A 6,000-nucleotide genomic window follows, 5' to 3' on the forward strand; every position below is an offset into this window, starting at 1 on the left:
CTAATATTGAACAAATGGGTATCATGGTATAATGGAAAGTTTGGCAGGACTGTGCCGAAGCCAGCTGAATTGACTTTCATGAAAGCCTATTGATAACTTTGGAGTATGAGACTAACACCTCAGAAATTGTCAAATGCAACAAATTAAGACTTGATTTACTGTTTCATTGATCGTGTAAGCTTAAGAAAGTAATGGAGGAAATAGTCATAAGGAAAATTAATCTTAAAAGTGTGTCATGCCAGGTGGCTAGGTGGTGCAGTGAGTAAAGTGCTGGCCCCGGAGTCAGGAGGATCTGAGTTCGGTTCCGGCCTCAGACACTTAACACCCACACAAAAAAACTAGCCGTGTAACCTTGGGCAAGTTACTTAACCGCAATTGCCCTCCAAAAAGCAAAAAAAAAAAAGTGTGTCATGCTGTAGTGCTTTTTTACCTGGAGAGCTGGTTGTTAAATATTTGCCAGCACATTATTGGCATTGAATCAGAAGACCTAGATTTGAATTCTGACTCCCTTACTTCCTACTTCTGTGATCTAAGCAAGTTACTTAAATTTCCTCACCTGTAAAATGAGGAAAATCTTGTAGGTGTTTCTGGGATGTGGTTAATGAAGCAAAAACATAATCTTCTTAAAAGGCAGTCTCATCTATAAGACAGTCTGATAACATAGATTTTAAGTTCAATTGTCTAGTAATGTACCAACATATTTAAAACCCTTTAGGTAGTAAGTAAATGTGCTATCCTTCCCTATATAAAGGTGATGCTATTAAATCACCATAAAAATGATTTTACAATTATAAAGCACTTTACAAGTATTATTTCATTTGGTCCTGTCTAATGTGAGTGAATGAATGTAAACTCACTGAACCCACTATATCTAGCTGGCCCTAGACCATGCTTCACATCCCAGCCAACATGTTAACCTCTAAAGCATCTTGCTTGCTACTATGTGGCTGCCCTCCTACTCCCCAAATCCATCTCCCCAACTAGAAAATCACCAACCAGACCCGACCAGTGACCATGCTTCCCTGACTCTTGCTGGTTGTAGCGGCAAGCACCCCAAGCACGTCCTCAGGGTTTGCTGCTACCACAGGTTCTTGGATCTGCTTTGTTAAAGGAAAGCAACTCAAAATGGGTTAACAAGCTTACTTTAATCAGTCAGACATATATCGTTTACCTTGTTCAGGGGGAAAAGGTCAGCACCCCGAACTTCAAAATATACAGGCAGAATTATCAAGACAGAAACAGATCAAGTACACAGCTTTCCAAACTGTCCAACCATTACATCCATACCCAGTCAACATCTGGGTTTCCACATCTGGGTTTTTCAAAGCCGGGGGACTCTCAACAACGGCTTCCCAGAATTCAGATCAAATCACAGAACACTTCTCAAAGTGAGTCCCAAAACAAAGCTACACATCAGGGCTTATATAGCCTTCTCCTGGCTCAGAGAATGTAACAACCTTATTGACTCACTGGCTAATCAAGAAGTATCTACTGAAAAACAAGCCTCCCACCCCAGGCTTCAGGTGCACTTTAGCCTAGGGGCAGGGAAGATCTTCCAAATTTGCATTCCCATTACACTGGTGAAGTTAATTCACCCAGCTTTGGAGCTCCAGCTTTGTGTATAAATGGTGATTACTGAAAAAGTATAAATTCACCTAACCCACTATTTCCAGACAGCCCTATGCCATGTTTCAGGTCTCATACACCTAGCCACCGTCCCTGGGTCTCTTGTCATCTAGCCTACTGTTGCATCCATATCTTGCTTTCCACCTCTTTTTATGAGAACTGTATTCAATCAATATTGTCATTGCTTGGGGGCGGCTAGGTGGCACAGTGAATAGAGCACTGGCCCTGGAGTCAGGAGGACCTGAGTTCAAATCAGGCCTCAGACACTTAACACAAAAAAACTAGCCACGTGACCTTGGGCAAGTTACTTAACCCTAATTGCTTACCCTTTCCCCTCCAAAAAGCAAAAAAAAAAAAATATTGTCATTGCTTTCTGGAAAGTGTCTGACAATTGACTTCCCTATGGCTCTATTCACCATTCCTATAACATCTCAGATGAAAACTCCTTTACATAGAAACCATTCTCTTAAATATCAATCAATAAATAATTTAAGCATGAGCCAGACATTGTACGAAGCTCTCAAGGTACAAAAAAGACAAAAGACAATTCTTGCCCTCAAAGAGCTTACGATCTACATTTTATCTCCCTAGATTCAAAGGTCCTTGAGGGCAGATCTTGTCTTATTTTTGCCTTTATATCCCCAGCACCTAGCTCAGGAGCTGGCAAAAGATAGGTACTGTAAATGTCTTATTTATTCAGCTGGCAACTCACTAAGAGTGAGGTAGGAGGAGTAGCTGTTCTGCAAAGTAGGAGGAAGTCAGTGGACAGAGTGCTATATGTGGTATCAAAGAACCCGGGCTTGTCACAGATTAGCTTTGTGACCTTAAACAAGTCACCACCCTTCTGGGCCTTGGTTTCCTCATGTGTAAAAGATGATGACTTAATGACCTCTCAAATCTTTTTGAGTTCTAAATTAATGATTCTATAAGGTTCTCACCCTGCAAACCTTACAGAGATCCCCTCTTCCCCAAATGTGTACTTTACTTATTTGAACAGGAGCATCTGCTGGAAGCTGCCTATCCTCCTTCTCCTCACTTTTTAAAATTTTTGAACATTTTATTTTTTCTTCTTCATTTGAAACCCTCTCCCTTTTTTGAAGATATTTGGGTGGCTGTGATGGGTGCCATGATGGGGAAGAGGTGGGGCAAGGCAAGTTAACAGGCATTTACTAAGCACTATTATGTATCAGGCACTGTGTTAAGCCCTGAAGGTACAAACAAAGGCAAACAAACAAGCAAAATATAGCCCTTTGCTCCAGGAGCTCACAGTCTAGTGCAAGAGAAGATAGGCAAACAACTATGTACAAACAACAAATAAAGGTTAAATTGGAGATAGAAGAGAGAAGGCATTAGCTTTGAGGGGGATCAGGAAAGATTTCTTGTAGTGGATGAGATTTTAGCTGGGACTTAAAGGGAGCCAGGAGGCAGCTATGAGAAAGAAGAGAGTTCTAGGTGTAGGGGACAGCAAATAAAAAAGCCCAGAGTCAGAACGTAGAATGAAAATAAAGAGCAGAAATTGGAAGACAGGGGTGGCTAGGTGGTGCAGTGCATAGAGCACCAGCCCTGGAGTCAGGAGGACCTGAGTTCAAATCCAGCCTCAGACACTTGACACACTTACTAGCCATGTGACTTTGGGCAAGTCACTTAACCCCAATTGCCCTCCAAAAAAAAAAGCCAAGAAATTAGAAGACAGCTGTTAGTGAAAGAGCAATGCAACATGGAGCAATGAACTTTGGCTTCTCTCTTTCCAAGTCCAAGCCAAGGCAATATTACTAGTCATAAGACTAAGGTCCCTGGGGTAGCCCACTGGAAGGGTGGGGACGGAGTTTGATTTTTATAGGCTCATATATAAATCCTATGTCCATTTAACCTAAGTTAAAATGCTCTGTTTTGAAGCCTTACAAACCTAAGTGTTTATGAGGACCTTGGTTGTTAACCCTGGGATAGTGTCAGATACTGAAATAACCAGGTTCCACCTAGGTGGAGGTAATGAGCCAGATAAAACAGATGTCCCTAAAGTATACTCAGGCCTTTTATGTCAGAAGGGAGCTTTAGATACAAAGTTTACATTTGTACAACTTATATTCCATGACTATTATGGCTTAACTGTGATAAATTCCATAAGCCCCAAACAACTTCATTCAAGTTATTATTACCATTATTATAAATACTTTTGTGTTTCTTAAAAGCAATATAAGAATGTAGATTAAAAACTTTAATTGCAGCAACTAGAAAGAGTTTACAGATTGGATTTAGGCTCTGCTGGAAAAGTGAGGCCAATGACCTGGCCTGCATATTAACAATGATCAGGTGGTTGCTCAGTAATTGAGAAGTGATTGAGTTGAGCTCTGTTGATGAGACACTAAAACAGTAATAGATAGATGCTCTGGAACCCTGTGAAATTCAACTAGAGAACATTTCATTGCTCAACAAATAAGTATGGACTAGATTTCTTTTTAAGGGGGGTACATCCAAAAGGAACAGAAGGAAAAGTTAAATCAGGAGAAGAATGGCATGGCCAGGAGACATTGAGGTTTCAGGGAAATATTAAGGCCTGGATTTATGCCATTTAGAAGGTGTCTTGAAAGTGACATCTTTTAGAATGAAATGCAAAATCTCCAGATAAAGAACTATTTTTTAAAAGAAGGTTTGTTTGCATTAACATGATCATTTGAAAGCATCAACTTGATTCTTTATATCCATAATTTACTGAGCTGCAGAACAAATATACTATGTGGCGTCTGCCTTAGGCATCACATCGTAAATATTTCATAGCTTTAAAAATGTGCTGCTATTAGGTATGTATTTTAGTATTTGGTTGAATAATGTTTCAAAGGGGCAAAATGAAAATCTTTCTTTTTAGTCCAGTATGAGAAGGGAAGGGAGTCTTAGAAAAATAGATCAAAAAGGTAATTGGGCTCCCATTCATTAGAATAATATTCACAATTCTCTTGGTCATACTAGAAATTAGAGCTGAGTTTGTGAGGCTTGACTCCCATTCTCCCATTCTGGATTTTTTCCTAAGAAAAGATACAGTCTATTCTTGCTAAAAAAAAATGCCTAGTTGTATCATGGGTTTGGTTATATGATGGAATCAAATTGTGTTGCCCTAGGCCTTGGGGATGTAAAATGATGCCTCTCTTGTTTGGAATACTCAGAAATATACATTCTTTCTCTATCCCCTGACATTTATGTTAAAATAGGGTTGGAAGGTCTTTCTTTTGGGAACTGTTAGAGACATAACATTTAGATGATGCCCACCCATACCCTCCTACTCCCCTCACCATCTCATCTTCTAAAAAGAATACAATTGCTTTACCCTATGAAAAGTAGTATAACAGACAATTTCAGAATGGGAAAGCAAAAGCTTGCCTATTTGCAGGTTACAGAAAAGGAGACCTATTTCTTGTGAAAACTGAGGGCCTCTTGAAGGGAGAGTAGCAGCTGTCTTAATCCCCTTGGCAGTTGGGGATCCAGCCAGATTCCTGAAAATCGGGCCATTGCATCTTAACACCTTTGTGGGGGCTATAATTTTAATTGTTCATCTGAGCACCATAGCCAGCAGTGAGCCCCAGTGGAAAAGGAGGCTGTGGAGTGCAGCAGGCATGTATAAAGCTCACAGTGGGTGATAGACAACTCAGGAAGAGTCCTCAATAGATCTGGGCTGGCAGCTGTCTTAATTCACCTAGATTGCATATGGCCCCTTATCCTGATGATAATCAGAGAGCTGGGACAATGCCAGGGGTCAGACTCTGTCAGATGGATAGTGTGTTTTCCTGACTCCCTGCACATGTTGTAGCCCACACCTGAAAGAGCTTGAGTGGTGGTCATCCTACAGGTATTTATTAACTTCATACAATAAGCCAGACACAGTGCTAATTGCTAAGAAGATATAAAGGCCAAAATGCCCATGTTAATATTTTTCAGACTATAATTAGAGCTGAGGTGATTATCCAAGAGTCATAGCTAAATGAAGGGAACCTTTGGAAAGAAAAAAATGTGTTGCCTAGACAGGAGCAAGAGGTCATGCTACTGTGCTCCCTTGCCTTCTGAACACAACCCTTTTCTGAAGCCAATGGACACTCTCTTATTGAAATAAATCCAAAGTTTGCCCAAGGTACAAGCACAAGCTCTTTCCTTCAGCTGCTCCTACTCCGGCTGGGGATGATGTTTGGCAAGGGGCCTTCTCCAACCCAGTGACAGGGCTCTCTGCCGCCTGCAGCTGCACTGAATTGTCACAAAGCCACAGACCTGAGTCACTTCATCAGTTGGCACCCAACACTCCCCTGAAGGTAGGGCCAGGAGGCCACACTGGGATAGACACTACAACCAGACAAACAAAATACTGAGATTCAAAGTCAACAAATAGTCTCT

Source organism: Petaurus breviceps, unplaced genomic scaffold (genome assembly GCF_028583685.1).
Source record: "Petaurus breviceps papuanus isolate PSGF00001 unplaced genomic scaffold, PetGlider_PUasm1.0 37, whole genome shotgun sequence".
NCBI lineage: Eukaryota > Metazoa > Chordata > Mammalia > Diprotodontia > Petauridae > Petaurus > Petaurus breviceps.